This window comes from Sceloporus undulatus, chromosome 6 (assembly GCF_019175285.1).
Source record: "Sceloporus undulatus isolate JIND9_A2432 ecotype Alabama chromosome 6, SceUnd_v1.1, whole genome shotgun sequence".
NCBI classification, from domain to species: Eukaryota; Metazoa; Chordata; class Lepidosauria; order Squamata; family Phrynosomatidae; genus Sceloporus; species Sceloporus undulatus.
This window is the reverse complement of record NC_056527.1, coordinates 7070714-7093775: the sequence shown is the minus strand read 5'-3', so window position 1 is coordinate 7093775 and position 23062 is coordinate 7070714. Positions and strand designations below refer to the sequence as shown.

General features: G+C 42.2%; 1 protein-coding gene across 1 annotated transcript in view; it reads right to left on the bottom strand.

Annotated features, from left to right (window-relative positions):
* Positions 1-12056: 12056 nt before the first annotated feature.
* Positions 12057-23062, bottom strand: part of LOC121935162 (7-alpha-hydroxycholest-4-en-3-one 12-alpha-hydroxylase-like) — a 24790-nt gene continuing 13784 nt past the window's right edge. Inside the window, exon 2 of the mRNA XM_042476362.1 lies at positions 12057-12238. The gene's annotated coding sequence lies outside the window, so the exon portion shown is untranslated. The remainder of the gene's footprint in view (positions 12239-23062) is intronic.

The following is a 23062-nucleotide window of genomic DNA, read 5'->3' as shown; positions in this document are numbered from 1 at the left end:
AACTGCCTTAGTGAATTCCAGACATCAATTTAAAACCGTTTTAAAAGACCATTAAAACATAATAGCAATGATAATTATTGTAAGTCCCAGTATCCTCAACCAAACTGTGGGGGTGATGTCTCCTGGAAATGGGCAAAGTTATGATGCCCCATGAAGACAGACCATTGAAAAATAATTTTCTGTGAGGGTCACTCAAATGCATAGCTAAGCGAGAAACTTCAAAAGGCCCTTGTATCTCTTTCTTGGAGGCAAGGAATAGTAAAAAGACAAGGTTGTGCCCACAAAATGTTTCATCTGTACAGGAATTCTGAATGTTGCCCAAGGGAAAGGGCAATACAGGCAGGTCAAAAGCAGGAGGGCTTTCTTTATATTTTATCTAAAGGAATGTTCTTCAGATAGAGCACAGCGTGAGGAAATTACTTTTTTTGGATGCCAATTCCCAAATTACAGTTGGCCCTCCTTATCCACAGATTCTTTTTCCTTGCATTCAAGCACCCACAGTTTGAAAATATTTTTAAAATATATAAATTCTAAAAAGCAAACCTTGATTTGCCATTTTATGTAAGGACAAAAAAAAGTTAACATGACTTTATAAGGGATGCAATTTTACTACCCATTGTTTTTCATGGGATTTGAGCATCCACAGATTTTGTATTTCATGAGACTTGAACATCCATGGGTTTTGGTATCCACAGGGGGTCCTGGAACCAAACCTTTCTCTCCAGATTGGGATTTAAAGCATTTTACAATGTAAAAGAACAATACAATTAAAACATACAGAATGTGAACATTAAATTGTGTTAAGAAATGTGGCGTAGCAAAATCCCCACTCTTCTTCTTGAAGTGTAGTCAGATGTCCCTTGGGTGACAATCAGCCTTTTGGCCACTTCTTGAATTGTGTACAGAGTAGCTGGGAAAATACTTTGAGTAAATGTGGACATATATATTTATTAAGTTTTGACAAGACTGGATTTACAGACATAATATAACATGCTTCTACCACTCTCTTTGCTGTGGACTGTTATCTCCTTCTCCTCTTTTCATTGTCATTGCTGTCTATTTATGAGTATGAGAGGGCTAGGCACATAATGCAATATAGGCTTGGAAGTGTACATCATCATCATCATCACCCCCACCACCACCACACATCCCTGTGCTTTGAGGATCTAATTTGGGGAAATCCCTCTGCTGATGCCTTCAGGACAGCCAGCTGTCTAAGGGACTGAACTGGATAGTTCTGCAGTATGGGATTTGGTTGTTCAGGAAACATCTTAATTTCTGTCCTGGAGGATTTGACGCTCTGGATGTGTTGAGACAGGAGAAAGTGTATTTCTGGCTGAACTGGAAAAGTTACTTCTTTTGGATGACAACACCAAGAAATTCCCAGGCAGTTGGAAACGATGGTAATGTTTTGGGAAGTAGAAGGTGGTAAGAAAAAAAAAAAGACCATGCTACGGGTGGCAAGGCTCAATTGAGGAAGCCACAACTGTGAGTTTGCAAGACCCGAGCAGAGTAGTAGATAATCGTGGAGCTTACGTCTCCATAGGGTACCCTTAAGTTGAAGTCATCTTGATGACAAATACATGGGCCTTTGGTATCCACTGGAGTTTGGTGCCAGGGTCTCCCTTCCATACCAAAATCCGTGGATACTCAAGTCCCAATATATACAATGGCATTATAAAATGGTGTTACTTATATCAAATGATAAAATCAAGGTTTGCTTTGGGGAATTTATATACATATATTGAATATTTTCAACCCGTGTATGGTTGAATCCATGCATAAGGAGTCAGTTGACACAGAGGGCCGACTGCAACAACAACTGCTGAAAATGGCTGAGGGATTCTAACTGGAGAAAGTATGGCCTGGGACAGACAGAGAAAACAGAGGTACTAGTGATAGGTCCCTCAGGTCCTAGGAAGGAAATTAGTCACCTTGTCCTGAACGGGTCACACGTCCCCTAAAGGACGAAGTTCACAGTTTGGGAGTACTCCTGGACTCTTCGCTTCAATTATAATCTCAAGTAGATGCGACAGCCAGGAGTGCTTGGTACCAACTCCAGTTGATACGCCAACTGCGTCCTTACCTGGACTGAGGGGACCTTGAAGCAGTGGTACATGCACTGGTAATCTCTCATCTTGCTTTCTGTAATGTGCTGTACGTGGGGCTACCCTTGTACCAAGTTCGGAAGCTTCAATTGGTACAAAATGCGGCAGCCAGATTGGTCACTGGTTCTTCGAAATTTGACCATATAACACCTATTTTGAAAGATCTTCATTGGCTACCCATCAGCTTCCGAGCACAATACAAGGTTGTGGTTATTACCTATAAAGCCCTATATGGCTCAGGCCTGAGTTACTTAAAGGAATGCCTCTCCCTATATAGTCTGCCCTGCACTCTTACAACTTCTGGGGAAAATCTGTTGAAGGCGCATCCAACTAGATTGGTTTCAACCTCCCAAAGAACTTTTACTTCGGTGGCTCCTAAACTATGGAATAACCTTCCGGAAGAGATCCATTTTATTACCTCTTTGGAGGCTTTCAAGAGGACAGTTAAGACGGATCTCTTCTGTCAAGCCTACCCACCCAATCTCTTGTAAGGACTTCACCCCACTCTTCTTTTTAGGTTGATGTATTGTTTTAAAACTGTTTTTAACTATGAATATTATATGTTTTATTCTTGTACATTGTTGTTGTTGCTCGACTGTAATCCCGCTTCGATTCATCTGGGAGAGGCGGGGAAATACAAATAAAATTATTATTATTATTATTATTATTATTATCATCATCATCATCACTAGGGTTAGGGACTGAGCACCAATCGCGTGGTCCCTAACCCTAGCATGGTCCTGTCTACACGGGCACCGCCATCTTGACATAAGCGATGCACAGCATATAGACATTGCTGCATGTCGCTAATGTCATGACTGCACCATTAACGTGTGCCTGCGCCCCCCCCCCCCCCAGTTTTCCGGGTTCTTTTTGGGGCAGAGGGATGGCGTCCCTTTGGGGGGAAACAGACTTCCGCCTGGCCGCCCTTTTCGGGCATTCTGTCCTGGGCCTAAGTTTACTTTCAGAGCAGGGAGATGTTGTTGGACTGTAACTCTCACCAGCCCTAGCAATGTAGCCTATGTTAAGGAAAGCTGGGAATTGCAATCCAGCATTTTATGAAGGACTGCACTTTGCCCACTGGTGATTTAGAATACATAAGAGACAGAATTACACTTCCAGAGAGAAGCCCAAACTCAGCCTTTCTGCAAGAGTCACTGAATATGCTGTGATTCTTGACTGGAAACCAACGGCAGTGATTCATACTGTTCCTAACAGGCAGGCTCTGGTGAGAGCAGGTAATAAATTGAATTCCTCACAGCCTGTGAGCCATTCACTCACAGTACATTTCACAAGCACACCACTTGGGAGCTGCCATTTGAAATACTGCGGCCCACCCAACACTCTGGGAATGAGATAGGGATTATAAATCTAAATGGACTGGTTTAGTTCAATCAATCAGTCAATCAACTCATCAGTTAACTATGGCAGCTAAAAATATGGATCAGGGGAGGGGAAAAGGAACTCAAATCCCTCCGTTTATATGCTCTAAAAGTCTCTTGTCAGTGGCCCCTCTGGCTTCTGTGTGAGTGGCAAGGTAACTCTGCTCTGGGCTTTAATGTGAATTTTAAAGGATCTATACAAGGTGAGAGCCAGTGTGGGGTATGGACTGAATGTTAGACTAAGGGGACATCTGCAGTTTGACCTCACTTTAAGTGTTGTAGCTCGGTGGCTCTCAAACCCTTTACCCCTATGACCCCATTTGCATCTACATGTAGATGTGCAACCTTCCTGCTCAACATAGTATATGAAAATAACTTTTGATTAGTGTGCATATTTCAGTTTGCACATTCATGTATATTCATATTTTAACATTTTATAATAGCATCTCATTCACGTCGCCATGAGTTGAGGTTGACTCGAAGGCAGCTAAAACCAACAACAACAACATTCAAATTAGAACAGTTTTATTTAAATAAATTCAATATCTTACCCAATGTTGGTGTAAGTTTTACACATATCATCTTGCACACAGACACACCTATACACCAATGCTCACAGATGTGTACACACTCAGTCATGCTTTTTCATTCACTCACATGCATACTCATTTATTCTCACACATACGGTCACACAGAAACATTTGTTCTTTTGTGCATATGCGAGTATGTAAAAAAAAGATGAAGAGTGTGTTTGCAGATTTGTTTGCGAGATTGTGTGCGATTGAACATATCAGAGAAAGAGAGAGTCAGAAAGGCACCCTCCTCAGTTTTGTTTTCTCCTCAAAGGTTGAAAAAACTACTTATTTCCCATACATGCGTGCTGCACCATGAAACAGCATGCCATGCGCTTCATCTTCCTGCTCCTTCCTTCCTTCAGTTCATTGCTATCACCTTCTACAAACAAAAAAACCTCTGGGGAAAATGGCAAGGGAGGTGGTGGAAGTGTGGGAAACAACGTAGCTCATGAACATGCACCTCTCCCATTGTGTCCTCAAAATTACAATACATTACATTTCGTTCGGGGTGACCAAACGTGAACATATATATGTATTAGGGTTTGACAAGACTGGATTTACAGATGTACAGTAATATAATATTGTAACTACCACGCTCTCCTTTTCCTCTTCTTTTTGTCATTGCTGACTATTTACAAGTATGGAGTTTATCACACGGGACGGATCCCATGCAGAAACTAGATTTAAACCAAAAAACTCCCACAAAAATGGGTAGTTTTTCAGACGACGTTTGGTGTTAGCTCAAACAGAAAGTCGAAAAAACCTGCAAAAGTCGGTTTTTCAGACAACAATAGTGTTAATGAGAATTAATGCAACATTAACCCAAATGGAAACTAGACAAAGCTCACTGCTTTTTACTTTTGGAAAATCCCAAAAGTAAAAAGGGGCAGGTTTTGTCTACTTTCTGTTTGTCACATTAACCAACATCGTGTGTGAAAAACTACCCATTTTTGTGGTTTTCTGGTTTTTAAATCCCGTTTCTGCATGGGATTTTTGTAGTTTGCCCCCATGTGATAAACTCCTATGACAGGGCTAGGCACATAATGTAATATAGGCTTGGATGTGCACATAAAATCATCATCATCATCATCATCATCATCATCATCATCATCATCATCATCATCATCATCATCACCATCACACATCCCTGTGCTTTCAGGATCAAATTTGGAGAAATCCCTCTGCTGGTGCCTTCAGAGCAGCCAGCTGTCTAAGAGACTAAACGGGATAGTTCTGGAATTTGGGATTGGGTTGTTCAGGAAGCATCTTACTTTCTATACATTTCTCTATACAGTATTTATTCTCTAGTTTATGGTTTGCTTGTTGCTGTTTTTTTAAATAAAAATGTAACTACCATAACTAACATGAATATCTGGGTTCTGACCACTGCAGGTGCATTGGACTATAACTCTCAGTACCTCCACCCACAATTGCAATCCGAAATTTCTGTAAATTTGGGGGAAGGCTGCCTTAGGGCTTTCACTCCAAAGCGCTGCGCTCGTAGCACTGGCACAAAGCTGGATGTGTTCATCCATAAATCACCACTGCTGAAAAATGCCACAAGGCTTGTAGCTCCTTGTTCCTGACCTGAAAACTGTACATCAGGCCAACTTGACCAGAAACTAGTGTTCAGCAAGATCTTCCCTTCCGGGATGACCTTCTATAAACAGTGGTCTCTTCAGTTAAAAGGTGCTGTTCACAGAGCATGGAAAGGTTCATTTTTTGTGCTATGATTTCCAGTATTCCCTACCTCAATTGTAGCCCAGATTTGTTTTTGTTGCCACTAAAAGTCTTGTCCTGTGTCATCCCAGCCCCGCAAATACTTGTCCCCATCCAATCTGTTTGCTTTGACTGTAGTTCTGATAAATCTTGTTGAGTTTGGATTCCCTGAGTATGACTTCTTCTTTTTTTTTTTGCTTCCCTTCCAGGATAATAAATAATCACTGTGTGCCCGTAAATCATATGCATTTCTGTACAGTTAAACAGCAGACAGATTCCAGATGATCCTACACTTTATAGGCAGTTCTGAGAGAGAGGTAAAGAATATGTGGAAGGCATGTTAGTTATGTCTGGAATGGAATTTAATCATTTACTTACACTGAGCCTCCTCACCATTATCCCTGTGCAGAAGGAATTTTCTTTTTAAACTTGTAGTTAATGCCCCAACACTACTTCCTCAGGTTTTTAAAAATTACCCACACTCTCACAGAGCAATGTCTTAGGGCAAGCCAATATAACTTCATGCGCTCCAACTGTCCCAGATTGGCAGGGTCAGTCAGTCCTGATAATCCTCTGTCACTCCACTTTTTCAGTGCTCTCTTCCAATTCTATGAGTCTATGTATGTTTTGGGATCAGGGGTGTCATTCTTCCTTTAGGGTGTCACCTGCTGTGGTCCGTACTGCCTGCACCCCCTTAGCGACACTCCTGGCTTTGCAGCTGCTCTTACTCTTATAAGAGATCTTTAAGAAAAAATGCTTCACTTCTGGTTATGATGTATGTTTTCTAAACGTTTTAGATGTTCTAGATCAGTGATGGTGAACCTTTTCAGGTTCGCGTGCCAGGGGGCGGGGATACTGCCCCCTCAGGATGGGGCTGTGTGCCGGGACAGGACTTCTGGCCCAGAGAGCGTGGCTTTCACCCTCCATGGGCAGAACTTCACCCTCTGGTAGGGGTTTCTCCACGCCCTTTTCCCATCTGGGGACACTTGCAGGGCAGACAGTCTAAGTGCGGAGGAAGGGGGCTGGGCATGCCCCCTGCCTTCCTCCCCATGGACCTTGCCTGCCTCCAGCTGAATCTCCTGAGACAGTTGGAGACCAGCAAAGGTTCCTGGGGAGGAGCAAGTGGCACGGACCTGTCACTCCTCCTCTCCTTGCCCTTTTCCCGGCCTCTAGCCCTCTTGAAGAGGCAGCTGAAGGCCGGGAGAAGGCTGCAAGGAGGAGCCAGAGGCACGCTCCTCTGGCTCCTTCTCCAGAGTGCCCTTTTCTGTCTTCCAGGTGTCTCCAAGAGACAGCTGGAGGCCAGGAAAAAGCAGGGAGGAGGAGGAACGGGCACTCGCATGCCTCTTCCTCCTTCTCCCTTGCCTTGTGCCCAAGGAAATGGCGCCAAGTGCCACTTCCGGCACGCATGGCATAGGTTCTCAATCACCGTTCTAGATGTTTTAGCTATTTTATTGAATTAATAATAATGTCAGTTTTTTATTGATTGTATTTTGTATCTGTACTGTGTTAATTTGTTGATGTAATCCTGCCTCGATCCGCAGGGAGAGGCGGGAAAACACACAAAAAAAATTATTACTGTCCCACAACATTGTCTATTGCCATTGTTTGTCTCACTCTATTGAACAGTAGGCCCAGCACTGACCAACAATTTGTTACAGCTTTCTGGTTTGCAGTTCTGCTTTTTTGTATATGCCTCACTCCTCCGTGGAAAGTGACTCTTGGCTGGACGCCTTTGATAAATAAAAGATTATATCATCTGTGTATGATCCTATGTTGGGATTTCTTTTTTCCCCTCCCCTTGGAAGCTGTATCTCAAGTTTACACAGCTGTTCCTCATGTTAATATTAAAACAGTGGCAAGCAGGCCTCTGTGAGACAGCCTTTGCGAAGCATGCACAAATGCTCACACAACAACGTCCTGAGTGTGTGGCATTAATAAAATATCTTGTTATACAGTTTTTAATTATTTTCTCACGGCATCTTAACAAAGATGATTACCACTTATGGCATGAAAGGATAAGCAGTCCGACAGATGGCTTTTGCAATAAACCACTCTGGATTATCATCTGCTGGAATAACTCGATAATTAGCGTTTTGTTTAAATGACATTTCTTTCATTGTTTCAGGTTCACGCTCAGTCACACCCTTGATCTTGTTTGTGCCTTTGGGTTTGGAAATGAGCAATTTTTGGCCGGGGGGGGGGGGATGTATGAAATTTTGTACTTTTTTTGAATTGCATCCTTGAAACTTCTGTTGTGTTAAGAGAATTTGTATTTTTAATACCAGAAAAGTTTTTCACCCAGGAAAGCTGGAAATTGAATGCTGGAACCCCACATTTCAGTCACAGAAGTGGATTGCCCAAAATGTTAGCTTGTCAGTATTGCTGTGATGTAAATTCTTTTTAAGACACACACAACAAACTCTTGAAATGCAAAAGACGAAAAATCAAAATCATTGTGTGTTATGAGGCAATACATGTAATATATGTATAATGCAAGTTGTAATATAATAATATATGTAAGCTTCAAGTCCATTTCTTTCTGAAATGTTCCATTAGTCTGTTATTGATATAATATGATGTGCAGTGTGCATGTGTATACAATATTTTACAGTTTAGTGGTGTTGACTGTGAATGTACAAGTTTTGGGCATCTGGAGGCCATATTTCCAGCCCCAGAATCCTCTGGGAGGCACATTTGCTGCCTCATAAAATCATGCCAGTTTTTTATTTCAGAACTCAATTTTTGGGCTAAAGTAAGATGTGGGGAAGATATATTGTTTAAGAGAAGTATGGCCCCTAAAGCTGTGATTCATATATATATATATATATGGGTATCTTTTTTTTTTTCTTCTGGGGTCCCTGAGAACTATTACTTTTATCCAGGCAAGCCACACTCTTGGCTAGAATCCTGTTGGTGACAAATGCTTGTGTAAGTTTCCTTACAGATGTGGTTCAACTTTTGGGGTTGCTGTGCAATGGATATATTCAGTTAGTGATTGCAAGCATACTCTGTCACAAATGTATCAATTTCACTTGGTCCTAAATACTGTTTTAGTCCAGCATGGCATAGTGGTCTGAGTGTTCGACTATGACTCTGGAGACCAGGGTTCGATTCCTTACTCGGCCCTGAAACCCACTGGGTGACCTTGGGCAAGTCACATACTCTCATCCTCAGGGGAAGGCAATGGCAAACCTCCTCTGAACAAATCATGCCAAGAAAACTCCATGATACGGAGTCACTATAAATTGGAAAGGACTTGAGAGCACACAACAACAAGAACAGCCACATAATAGGGCCATTGAGTCAGATACTGTTGAGTATCCTTAGATAATGCATAAGTATTTGTCAGTTCCTCCAGTGTACCATTTGATTCACTGAGATCGCAAAAACGACCACTGTGGATTCCTCATTGCACAATGGGATGATAAACAGGCACACCAGCAGATATACCATCAGTTACACAAAGTAATAGGTATTCAGCAGAACTGTAGTCTAGCACAATTACCATGTAACTATGTGAATGGTGATTTAGGGTGCATCTGCATTGCAGAAATTATCTAGTTTGACACTGCCTTAATTTTCGTGACTCAATGCTTAGAATTCTAGGAACTGTATTTTTGTGAGACATTTAGCCTTTTCTGTCAGAGAGCTCCAGTGCCACAACAAACTACAAATACCAGGATTCTATAGGATGGAGCCTTGGTCGTTAAAGTGGTGTCAAACTGGATTATATCTGCAGTGCTGATGTGGCTTTGCACTCTGGAAACATGATGTAAGGATTCAGCCCCTATGATCAAGCTGACCCTCACTTCTGTTCCCCTTCCCATAACATTCCAAATTGCTTCTCCTCACTCACAGAACTACAGATCCCAGGGATCTCTGAGGTGAGAGATTGCCAGTAAGGTCAGGTAACTCAGCAGTGTAGATATGGCCATACGTGACACATGCAAAAACCTCTGTCCTTGATCTAAGTTGACTTCACTGTCAGCTTCTACCCATTTTTGTAAACAGCATAATTTTGAAAGCAGTGGAAAAAAGCACCAGAACAAAACCTTTTTAAGGGGAAAAAACCCTCTAAAAATATAAGGTATAATTATGCCGCTAAAAGGTTATGTTCAGTGAAAATAATAGACAAGCTGAACTGTGCTCAGAGGTGACATGTGCACTTCTGATATTCTGTGGAAATGCTTCTTACCACAAGAGCTTATGCACATCTACTCAAAGGCATGTCTCTATGAATTAAATGGCAAATATTTAAAAAATGGAACAATGGTGCACTAGGGTCCTCAGCACGTTGTCTTGGACAAATGTCCTAATTCATTCAACAAGATTAATCCAGGGCATAGAAAAGTGACATTTTTAACTCCAGATTTCAGAATAGCCATTGGGAAGCTAAACTCTAGATTTACTTCCATGTAAAGTGCCCTTAAGATTGCATCCTTCCCCCTGGGGACAAATTTCATATGTTGCTAAGTTAAGGGTGGGAATCATGCAACCCTTCCATGTGTTGAAGGGCTGCAGCTCCCACCATTCTTCACCAGCTCACCTGATGTAAACCTTGGGATTGGTCTGACTTTCTGCTTCCAGTCCATGTGGACTATAGGTGTGCTTATCTGTCCAACTGCCAGATTTACGCAGGTGGTCATTGCTGCTGCTGTGTTCCTTCAAGTCATTTCTGACTTATGGAAAATAGGGTTTTCTGGGCAAAATTTGTTCGGAGAGGGTTTGCTTTTGCTTTCATTTGAGGTTGAAGGAGTGCAACTTGCCCAAGGTCACCCAGTGGCTTTTCATGGCCAAGCTGAATTTGAACCCTGGTCTCCAGAGTCATAATCCAACACTGAAACCACTACACCATACTAGCTACACTAAGTTAAACTTAATGGGTTATTTCCACATGCTACTGTTCATCAACATAATAACACATCAGGTTTCTGGGGGTGGGGTGGGGTATATTTTGATCAAGACATGACTAGTCAAACTTAATTTTGTAAGTTCAGATTCTTGCAAAGAAAGGATGCTGGGGCAGGGGGATTGGGAAAGGAGAAGAGAAGCATTTCAGTTTTTGCATTAACTTTTATATTTCCTCCTTGCAGCAATTGCCTCTGCAATACATCAGGCTGCTTCTGCCCCTCACCAGTACCCTATTAATGGGAAGCGTTTCTACCTTCACCTTAGTGCCATTGCTGGCATTCACCTTGTGAGAGATTGATGTCCATCATCGATATTGCTCCCCAGCGCCTGGCCAGAAATTCTGGCCCTGTACTTCATTACTACTTTATGTCGGAGGCTTCTCATCCATTCTCATAACATGGTTACTCTACAGGAATGGCTGGCTTGCAGTCTCGAGAGTTAGGTTAATCCCCCCCCCCCCCCGCCACCATCTTTATGACTTTTCCTCAATTATTCATTTTCGGGAGATGTGAATTTATGTTTTTCCTCTGAGCAACAGCATACCTTTGGAGCCAGTGGACCATATCATTGTAGATTTTATAAGGCACTTTTCAGATGGCTGCTCAGTTAAGGGGGAAAAAGTGTGCTAGGCCTTTCAGTCTGGGAAACCTGGATGAAAGGCAGCCATCTTTCTGGGACTTTATTTATTTATTTAATTTATATCCTGCCTTTCTCCCAACAAGGGACTCAAAGCAGATTACGGACTTTAGAAGTCCAGCTAAAAGCTTTATTTGCCAAAGTTAAAAGAAACAATTAAATAAGCAATTCTATCCAATTCTAGTTAAATGTGGGACTATGGGGTTTATGGAGTCATCTTTGGCCAGTCAATGGCCTGGATTCTACTGGTTATTCCCAATAAGACCTGTGGAGTCAGCTGTTGAATACTGAGTCAACACACAGATAAATCTCACAAATTCAGTTGGTTTATTCTAGTTGGGACTAACCAGCAAAATCCAGGTGAATACCTCTCAGGCTAGCCTCTCTTACAGGGTTAATGTGAACATAAAATTAGGGAACTTTTAACACCTTTGAGACTAACTGAAAGAAGTTGCTCCTGCTGCCAACTTCTTTCTTTCAGTTAGTCTCAAAGGTGCTACAAGATTTCTTTAGATACTGATTTTGCAGATTAACATCTTTTAATAAAAATTCTCCTGCCCATAAGTCCAAGCCAGGACCGAAGACTATTTTCAGTACTTCACCCGCTCTGGAGCTGACGTAATCTTTCAGCATCAGGTGCCATTCCAGCATCCTTGGATGGCCATCTGAGACCTCTCTCCATGCTCTGGCAGTCAACTGCAAGGGACTCATCTTTCCGACAGGTCCTCAGCCTCCATCGGCATCTGTTAGGGAGACAGGGTGCCTTGACCACAAATAGCATCGCTGGTTGAAAAGAGCAAGAGAGGACTTTGCAAAGACTTTGTTGCAGGTCAGGAATGAGAGTTTGAATATACATGGTGGGGCAATAATGTGCCACTCTGCAGTATCTGCCGTCAGATTCCTCAAGCTGTAAAATAATGTGGAAGCATCAAAACCATTCAGAGGATAAAAAGCAGAGGATCTACTGTGTGCTATTTTTAATTTTACCTTCCTATGACTCTGGAGATTAGGGTTCAAATCCCTGTTCAATCATGGAAACCCACTGGGTGACCTTGGGCAAGTCATGCTTTCTCAGCTTCAGAGGAAAGCAAACAAATCTTGCATTGCTCTCTTCACAAATCCTGACCAAAAAAACCACTGTGAAAGGTTTGCCTATGTGTTGCCATAAGTCAAAAATGACAGTGAAGGCACACAACAAGAAAGGTTTCTGGCTCCTAAACTGAAACCTGGGTATGGCCTCCTGTCAAGTCATTGAGTGTTATGTATTTGATGTCCACCACAGTTGGCTAAAGCAAGATATACAAACATAGAGGGATAAAGAAAGAAAGAGAAGGAGAGGGAGAGAGAGAATGAACACATTTCCCTGTTTGGGAATTAAGACAGAAATCTTAGCCAAAGAGGCTATTCCCAGATTAAGGTGAAAAGAAGGAAATTATTTTTCTCACTTGGGGTTGTTGTTGTGTGCCTTCAAGTAGTTTCCCATTTACAGTGACCCTAAGGCATGCTTATCATGGGGTTTTCTTGGCAAGATTTGTTCAGATCTGTGGATGCCGAAGTCCAATTATATACAGTAACATAGTAAAATGGTGTCTCTTATGAAAAATGGCAAATCAAGGTTTGCTTTGTGTGTGTGCGTGTGTGTGTGTGGGGGGGTTAATTCAGATTGTGGATGGGGCAATCTCTGGATATGGAGGACCCACTGTCCCTGTAGCCATGTTACACCTTTTGCTGAATTTCTAATATGCATAGGGCATAGCTAAGGTTGCAATCAGGCTTGTGCTCCATGACTGCTCCAGTTCTAGGATTTCCTGGTTAGGACCATCCAGCTCCTGAAATTTTAAGGCCAAATTCCATTGCCAAGGAATGCTCCTTGGTTATATTATAGGGATGCAGTCCCTAGTGATATTATTAAGCATGATATCTTAGTATCAACTACAGTAGGTAATTCAAAATTTGAAATATAAACATTTCTAAGAAAGGACACCCACACACCCACACACTCTTTTCAAAACAATACTCTTGCCCTGAGATTCCTCCCCTTGGCTCACAGGACCGGAGAAGAAAGAACAGACCTTCAGATCTGGGAAATGCATCCCGCTCTGTGAACAGACAATTGCCACATCAAACTATTTTTGAAACTCTGCTTGGAGCATTTTGCTATACTAAACATGGCGGCGATGCAGAGAGATTGGGAGAGGCACTTTAAAAAAGCAAAATGGGAATGCTTTGATATCTTGGCCTTTGTTTTTCTCCTGTCAAAAGAACCCTGTTTTTGAAAAACCCTGAGACTTGGAAATGAAGGTTATCTCATGCCTAGTGAAGGGGAGGCGGGAGTCTCTCCTTTTATAATGAGCCTTCTGTTTGGAAGTGCTTCTACTTTGCCTCAAGTATAATGTGGTGTTTTGTTAAACAATAAAAGCAGGAGAGACTTGCATGGGCGAGAGGAAGGCGGGGGAGATGGCGAGTGAGTAACTTAAGGAAAACACAACCCAAAAAATCCCACTCTGGTCACCTGCTGTTCATATTAAAAAGAAGCTATTTAGGTCCGTGGCTGCAAGACAGGCTGTACTTCTGCTCACAACAACTCCATCTTGTCCATGTTCAGTTTCTAAAGGAAGGGATTGTGACTCATGCTGGCCCAGCGGAAAGGGTCATGAGTGGCCAAAGTAGACAAGCTGGTAGGCTTTGGGCCTCTGCACCAGAATGAGATACTTAAAAACACAAAGCTGTGGAAGGATCACAGAATCATAGTGTGGTGGCACAGCGGGATGCATGTGTAGACAGCATTGCTACACAGTGCGGAAGTAATGGGGAATCTGGAGCAGCTCTGGGGACAGAATATTTCTGGAGCAGCCTGGAGTCTTCTGGCTAGTGTAGACAAGCAATTAGGTATGTAGACCTTCTCACCGATTACAGAGTTGATTCTAATAAAATCTTCTCTACATCGTACATGGCCTTTTGTTGACATTGCCAAACACCAGTTTCCATATAGGTTGGGAAAGATCAACATCCACCCCTGAAGAGGTTGCTGAACTGCAGCTCTCAGTGTTCCCTACTATTGACCATGCTGGCAAGGGTTGATGGGAGCTGGAGTTCAGCGACATTGAGAGGGTCAGCCTTGATACATGCTAACATAATCCTCATTCCACTAGATATTTTGACTTAGCCCTTGTCCATCAGTTGGCTCCAAATTAACCCTCTTGATCAGTCAATGCACCATACAACCCAAGGAGGATTTGACTGATTCAAGGGAAGTCACTCCATGCACTCAGGAAGGGGGAAGGCTTACGACTCCTTGGATTGGTATGGAAATACCAAGAGAACAGGCACTTATTGTACAATCAGTTTTGTCACAATACAGAACCTCAAGGGATATGTTTGGATTTCATACCAGTCATGGCCTAGTCATGTGTTGTTTCTCCCCCTTTATATGCATTCCATTAAGCAGATGATGAATTCTGCTATGAATATACCCTCTAACTGTCCTGGTTTGGCAAGGGTAGTCCCCAATTAATTTTTTACCCTCCTACTTTTCCAGCAGCTTTTAAAACATCTTGGTTTTCCTCTCCTCTTCCCGCTATCTCCTGTTGTTCTCAGCTTACTGAGTTTAGAGTGCAAAAGAAGTGTGTATTGCATTAGTTCAGCAGTGGGGAGAGGAGAGGAGGAGCTGCAACTGTGCCCTTCCCAGTAGGTTCATACAAAAACAAACTGCTGCAGCCTTTCCTGGCTTGTGTATTCTTCCTCATTAATAACCTTTGCCATTTTGACCATATTCTGATGTCGCTTGGCCATATGTGTTGTGGTTTTTGTCTGTGAAATGTTGGAGAGTACGTGATGTACACTGTGTTGTACACTGTAAAATTACTTGCCATGTTTTCTGATTTTTTTTTAAAAAAGTGTTCCACAAACACAACAACGACAACAACAAAGTTGGGGGGAGGTGAAGCTGATTCAGCTAAGCTTATAATGCAAGGAATGTGTGGAGCAAACTGGTGACAGCTCATCCATCTGTATATAACCATGTGAAGCAAAATGTAGTTCCAATAAAGCATACTTTCCTCTCTTTATTTAGATAATCCATCAAAGCATCAACACCTCCATATAAATGAATGAGCACCTGGCTTTGGAAGGAGACCTCCACAGTGCCCACCTATAAGGATTTCTTTCCTGGTGTTATCTGCAGATTAACACCACATCTTTGGCCCTATTCTTCAAAGCTGGGACAAACACACAAGCCATCATCTCCTGCAGCAGAGGGTGGTTGCATCAAACCTGCCAAGTAAAAACCACAGCTGGGAAAAGATAACTGTGTGGACTACAACTCCTCAAATTCCCTAGCTTGTGGGTGTTTGTGGGTTGGAGGGATTAATCTTGCTCAGCCCATCTCAGAAGTAAAGCTTAGGTCCAGCCTTCTAGCTGGAACTTCAGAGCAGCTGCTATGGGGCTTCCTTGTCAAGTCACCCAAGTAGAGGTTGCCACATCTATTCCTAGAGCCTTATCACATGTCAAAAGTAAGCTGAGATGTAGCAAGGCAGAAGCGGCTTTCTGCTTTCCTCTCCACATGATGTCGTAGCACTTCCTTTCTTCTTCCAGAGGGAGATGGTTGTAAAAGCGTGCCTTTTGCCAAACAGATTTTTCCAGCATGACAAAAGGTGTGCTTTTACAACTGTCTCCCATGAGAAGAGAACAAAAGTGCATGCAAAGAAGAAAGCCAAAAGCTGCTTTTCTCTCTCTCTCTTGCTGCGTCTCAGCTTACTTTTGACATGCGATGAGGCTTCTAGTCCTAGTCCAACACTCAATTGCTACACCACACCGGCTGTGCATGTATTATTATTATTATTATTATTATTATTACTATATCTTATTATTTCTCCCAATATAGGGACTCAAGGCAGCTTTTCTAACTTCTTCTGTGGAGTGAACACTACAGCATTACAGGGAAACTCAGTTTTGATGGCAAGGTGTATTACTTCACATTACTGCAGAAACTGAGTCCTTCTCTTGCACTGGGCACCTTCCAGATATCCCAGGCTGGGATATCTAACCCAGAGTCCTATCCTGAATGCACCATGCTGGCTGAGTGTGTTTCTGCACTGGCACAGCCTACAGCATGCCCTCTTAACATTTCACAGATGAAAACCAGGGCATGTGTGGCCATGCAACATTAGAGTACAGACAAGGTGGCAAATATTTGCCACTTTAAATCCCATTTTGGGAGAAATGTGGGATATAAATCCAATAAATAAATAGATAAATAAAACAAAAGTTATCTGAGTAAGAACATAAAAGCTAGGAGAGGCTGCTGCAGTTTGTTTTTGCTTGAACCAACTGGAAAGGACATGATTCTGCCCCTCCTGGGATTATTGAATGCAAGTTAGTTTTGCCTTTGGAACTCAGTTTGCAGAAACTGAAGTAAGCTGAAGAAAAGGGTGAGAGAGGGAGTAGGAGGGACACTTAAAAAAAAACCTGGGACACATTAAAAAAGTGGGAGGACGAAGAATTAATTGGGGCAGTCCCAGCCAAATCAGAACACTTGGAGGGTACGCTATAGGAACTCAGCGACATTTCTTAAGGAACTGAACCAGAGCAAAGATTTCAGCTTTCCTTTGCACCACTGAGCCTGCTAGATTCTTCTTCCCTCCCCATAAACTCCATCCTTGCCTCCACCCCTTGATCCTTGAGATATGCAATCGTAGCTAATGAATGGGCTCATTTCTCATCCAGCTGCCTTTTCTTCCCTTCCCAGATGGGCTTATTATTTATTGCCAATCATTTGCCAGCTAGCATTACTGCAACCGTAAAGGCCCTTAGTTCCTGGAATAACATGCCCGTGACCCTGAAAGTGCCTGAGCAGTAGCCTCGCTCAAATGCAAATCATGATCATCAACTAAAATTAACAAGTGGCCAGTCCTCAGTGGGCACCTGCTAAGGTCACAAATCAGACAGGGAAGCTGTTGGGCTTTTAGCAGACTTTATTACAGAAGAGGGTTGCCTTTCAGTCAAGGAGAGAAAGAGAGAAGGAACGCACACCCTGAATAATGATTCACGCAAAGCCAAAGGTCAAAACTGATCTTAATTACTGGGAAAGCGGTATCAGAAGGGGAAGCATCTTCTCTAGCTGCTGACAGTCACACAAGGAACAGCCTAACATAAATCTCCCAAAAAGGGATACTGAAAGCTCCCTCATCTTGGCCAGTGCACCATTCCCAGAGGAGGCTGAGAGATTGCCACAGATGTGCCATTGATGGAGAGATGCTATAGCACCAGGCCTTGACCATGAGCTTCATACACAGAATTTTCTGGTTTAGATCTCCCCTCAACACCGCAAGTAGCTTTGTGCAAACCACTTGGGTCCAATTTGCACTGTAGAGATAACACAGCTTTAACTGCCATGTCCCAATGATCTGGAATTCTGGGCTTTATAGTTTGGTGACACCCCATAATAGGTTCACCTTAGGGTCACCATAAGTCAGAAAACATTTTGAAGGCACACAACAACAACAACAACAACAACAAGAAGCCAGCTTTTAATTGGTTGGGATAGTGCAACCTATAGGTTTCAACGCACTTTTAACTTCTCTGAAGATGCCAGCCACAGAAGCTGGTGAAATGTCAGGAATAAACACTTCTAGAACATGGCCACATAACCCAAAAACCCCACAAAAAGTTATGGATGCCAGCCATGAAAGCCTTCGACTTTGCACTTTTAACTGTCTTAATTTTTTCTTTTAAGTGGATTGTGCTTAATTCTTTTTTAATTTTTGTATTTCAGACTGTTTTTAGCTGTATTCTCTTAAGACGGGGTGTGAAATGCTTTACGTCCTATATTTTGTCCCTGGTAATAGTGGACAATTATGGCAACCCTATGCTTTAGGCCCCATATGGGAGTAAAGTGAAAAGCATCCTATAAATATGTAAGAGCAAAAGCCATTTTGTTTTTTGAATGGAGCTGATAGAATAGCCCTGATTCCCTTCTCTCTGTGTAGGAACAGTCACTGCTACGAGGAACTTTTAGTGACGCTTAAAAGAAACTTAATTTCAGAATCAACAGGAATCCCTCACTGGCCTGATCTGGATATCTCTCCTTCAAAGTGACCAGAGTGAGATGCCAGCTTGCTATGTATTCATGGCTGGGCTTATTTTTAGATGCTTAAAATGTGCCTGTCACACATTCTTCAAAGGCCTTTACGTGGCTAGACAACAAAACAGAAAACACGCTGACTGGTGGCGGTGGCCTAGATAGAGTTTCCCCAGGGTTCTCCTTCCATCATAGTGCAGACGTCCTGGAGAAAAGTGGAGCAGAGCTTGAAAGGTGGCCATTTTTTGTTTTGGTTTTGGGCGACAGCTCCCAGAATTCCCCAGCCATCATTTAGGATTATTGGAATTTAGACTTCCTATAAGGGAATGCTCCCTAGTCGTGACTGTGGATGAGCTGGCTGGAAGTGAATCTACGGGGGTATTCACAGTCATTTTTTTGCACCAAGAAGATGTAGATCGCCACACTGATGCATATTGGGATTATTGTTCCATTATGTTTTGGGTTCCTGAATCTCTCCAAGTCATTTTAACCCTTGTGTTATTCAAACATGCCATCGTTACAGGATAAAATGGAGCTGCCTCCTTTCCTTTGAATGATACAGAGCGATCCAAATTGATTTGGAAGCTTATTCACATTGCCGATGATGCAGATTGATGTGGATTTCTGTAATGCGCTCTACATGGGGCAACCCTTGTACCAAACCTGGAAGCTACAGTTAGTGCAAAATATGGCAGTGAGATTGGTCGCTGGATGCTCCAGGTCAGACCACATAACACCTATCTTGAAAGATCTTCACTGGCTGCCTATTTGTTTCCGGGCTCAATACAAGGTGTTGGTAATGACCTATAAAGCCCTAAATGGCTTGGGCCCAGGGTACTTGGAGGACCGCCTCTCTCCATATAATCCGCCCCGCACACTCAGGTCGGCAGGGAAGAATTTATTGGAGGTCCCAACAGTACAATATGTTAGGACCTCACAACGGGCCTTCTCTATCTCGGCCCCCAAAACATGGAACAATCTCCTGGATGAGCTCCGCTCCACCACATCTTTAGATCTGTTTAAGAAGAATCTAAAGACCTTCTTCTTTTCTCAAGCCTTCTCCCCATGAGATGTTACTCTATGGCTCACCCCTTCTGTTAATGACCTTGCAATGTTTATGGATCCCCCACTCAGCTGGCCCTGTTAGTGTATTGTTATTGTTTTTAAATGCTGTTTTTATCGTTTTTTACTTCGATGTACTTTTGTCTAATCTGTGCGCCGCTTTGATCATTGGAAAAGCGGGATAAAAATAAATTATTATTATTATTATTATTATTATTATTATTATTATTATTATTATTATATGTGGATCTTTCTGGACTAAAAGTCAGATGCTATAGACCACCCTGCTAACATGGAAGCTATCAGCTGCTTCTGATTCTAAAATATTTATGTGTGAATCCAGATTTCAGGGTCAAAGGCAGCTAGTGGGGCCACCCAAATTCATAGCTACTAATTTATAATAATATCAATATGGATGTAGTGCTTTGAGTGTTAGACTATGACTCTGGAGATCAGGTTTCGAATCCCAACTTAGCCATGGAGACCCACTGGGTGACCTTGTGCAGGTTGCACTCTCTCAGCCACCGCCAAGGCAAACCCCCTTTGCGGAAATCAGGTTTACAAAATGTGAAACATTCCAAAAACCAAAACCTTTTTCATGGGTGGCTGAAATAGTGACACCTTTGCTTTCTGATGATTCAGTGTACATAAGCTTTGTTTTGTGCACAAAACTATTTAGAATACTGTTTAAAATTCAGCCTATGTGTACAAGGTGTATATGAAAAATAAATGAATTTTATGTTTAGATTTGGGTCTCATCTCCAAGATATCTCATTATGTATCCATATGCAAATACAGGTATTCCAAAATAATAATAATAAATCTAAAAACCAAAACACCCTCGGTCCCAACCATTTCAGATAAAGGAGATTTAACCTCTATCAAACAGGATGCTAGCCATTTTTTAATTGTTTTGCAGAAAACCTACTTTTTCACAAATGATTTTGTTTTCTGTATTTATTGCCAAAGAGAAGAGTGAATATACACAGGGATACAGAATGTCCTAACACATGAAAAACAGCCATTCAGCACTACTAAGTACGTAAGTAAATGTCAAAGCATTAAAACTGTCCTAGTGGTCTTTATCAAGACGTGTACAGATTGCAATCAGCATTGTAACTGCATTGTTAACAGACAACACACACACATTATTCTGTGTTCACAAATCCAACAGACAAATCGTAAACAAGAGGCAGAGAGAGGGAAAAGAAGTGATTTCATAAAGGCTAGTATTTTCTAATTCTGTATCACAGATTCATAAGCCCTATATTCACTAAGACTATGCAGTCACGATTGTGGCACTATGGCCATAATTGTAAATGCCCTCTCATGCCTACTTTGCCAGGCAGAAGCTACATGGAGAGATGGAGGTCTGTTGTGCTGATGATCAGGGTGCAGGGGACGATGTTTCCACTCTCTTCCACAAGTGAGCAAAGCTGCAACAAGCAATTGTAATAGGGGTCCTGCTTCTGATTGTCACATCCTTGCCTGCTGGAGAGTAGAAATGTCCTCCTCCTGCGCCCTGATTGCCATCTGAACAGACCTCCATCTCCCCATGTGGCTGCTGCTACCTGGTAAAATAGGTTTCGGGAATAAAGTCGGGCAAGGAGCCATTACTTAGTTATGGTATTTGTAAGTAAATGCAGTGCCATCAGAGAAACAGTGTGGTGTAGTGGTTTGAGTTTAGGACTATGACTTTGGAGGCCAGGGTTCGATTCCCAGCTCAGCCATGGAACCCACTGGGTGACATTGGGCAAGTCACACTCTCTCAGCCACAGAAGAAGGCAATGGCAAAACTCCCTCTGAAGACAAAGGCAAATACACTCTGAACAAATCTTGCCAAGAAAACACCATGATAAGGTCACTATAAGTCTGAAGTGACTTGAAGGTACACAACAACAAATGTGATGTAGAATACGGGCCAGCATTGTTAATCTCTTTCTCATCCATAACCAAACTCTCCAGAAAGAGAAGGGAAAAAGCGGTTCTCAAATCCAGTTTTATATATATAAACAAGTGGCGCTTAGTACCTCTCGAAACCGATCGTTCAAAAATGCAATCAATACCACTGATGCCAGAACATTCAATTCCATGGCAACCAATCCTTTACTACAGACCTGTGCAAGATCTATAGCATGCAGGATGTTTGATATTAAGCACTGAATGAGTGTTAGAAAGTTTTTATACCTGGCAGACTCACTTAATTCTTGACATAGCCTTTGCAATGCCAAGTACCAGCCTCTGGATGGGTAATGTTGCCTGGCGTCAGACTTCTCTGGCCGAAGGAGTTAAAAACAGACCAGAGTACAAACAACATGAAGTGTTTGTACTTCACACAGGACCTTGTCCTACAAAGCACTTTCTATTACTGGTGCCCTGAATACTGCCTAGCAACATGAATATTTGTGCCCAACATAATAGTAAACACAGCAGATGGAGCGCCTTGATAGCTGCAGTGCCAGGATTGCTGGAAAGAGTGGTTCAGTTTGCCATGCTCTGCTCCCACTTGGAAGCACTTCAACCTCATAGCGAGGGCCTCAAATATCTTTCTTGGCAAGCAGGTCTGTTTCTCCATAGTTTCTCAATAGGTCAGCTTCAGTCTCGATGAATCATTATTTCCACTTTGGACAGCAGGCAAGCTGTGATCAAGCTTCAGGCAATGGAAGGGAGCAGGAGATGCTGGAAGGAGCCAAGCACAGAGCTGGGGAAAGTGACTTCTTGGGACTACAGCTCCCAGCATGCCCCAGAGTATAGCCACACTGCAGAATGAAATCAGTTTGACAGCACTTTAACTCTCAAGGCGCCATCCTGTGGGGTTATAATTATTATTGTCATGGTTTATTTATATAATGACATCCATGTACATGGCACTTTACAAACAGTTGCAGAATCATTATGTAGAGAAATCTTGTAGCAACTTTGAGACTAAGTTTCAAAACACACTGCAGAAATAATCCAGTTTGAGACCACTTTAACTGCCCTGGTTCAGTGCTAGGGAATCCTAGGAATTGTAGTTTATTATGGCACCAAAGCTCTCTGACAGAGAAGGCTAAATGTCTCACAAAACTACAGTTAAAGCAGTCTCACACTAGATTATTTCTGCAGTGTGTTTTGGACCTAACTGAAAGAAAGAAGTAGGCAGCATGAGCTTTCGTAGACATTAAAACCTAATGCATCTGGGGAAGTAGATTTAAGTCTTCAAAAACTCATGCTGCCAACTTCTTTCTTTCAAAGGTGCTACAAGATCTCTCTGCATGCTGATTCTACAGACTAACATGGCTATATCTTTGAATTCTGCCACTATGGAAAGTTTCAGACTAAAAAACTTATATACTGTTTTCGTCTGCTACCCCCAGACTGTGGAATGACCTGCTGGAAGAGATTCGACAGCTGAAAACACAGACAGCATTTAAAACAGCATTGAAGATGCATCTCCTTCGGCTGGTCTACCCAGTCAATTTTACATCATGATTTTTAAATTGGTATATTTTAAAATGACATTTTTTAAATACATGAATAATAATAAAATAATAAATAATAAAGTTTTTATTTCTATCCCGCTCCTTCCTGTGATCAGGGCGGCTTACAACA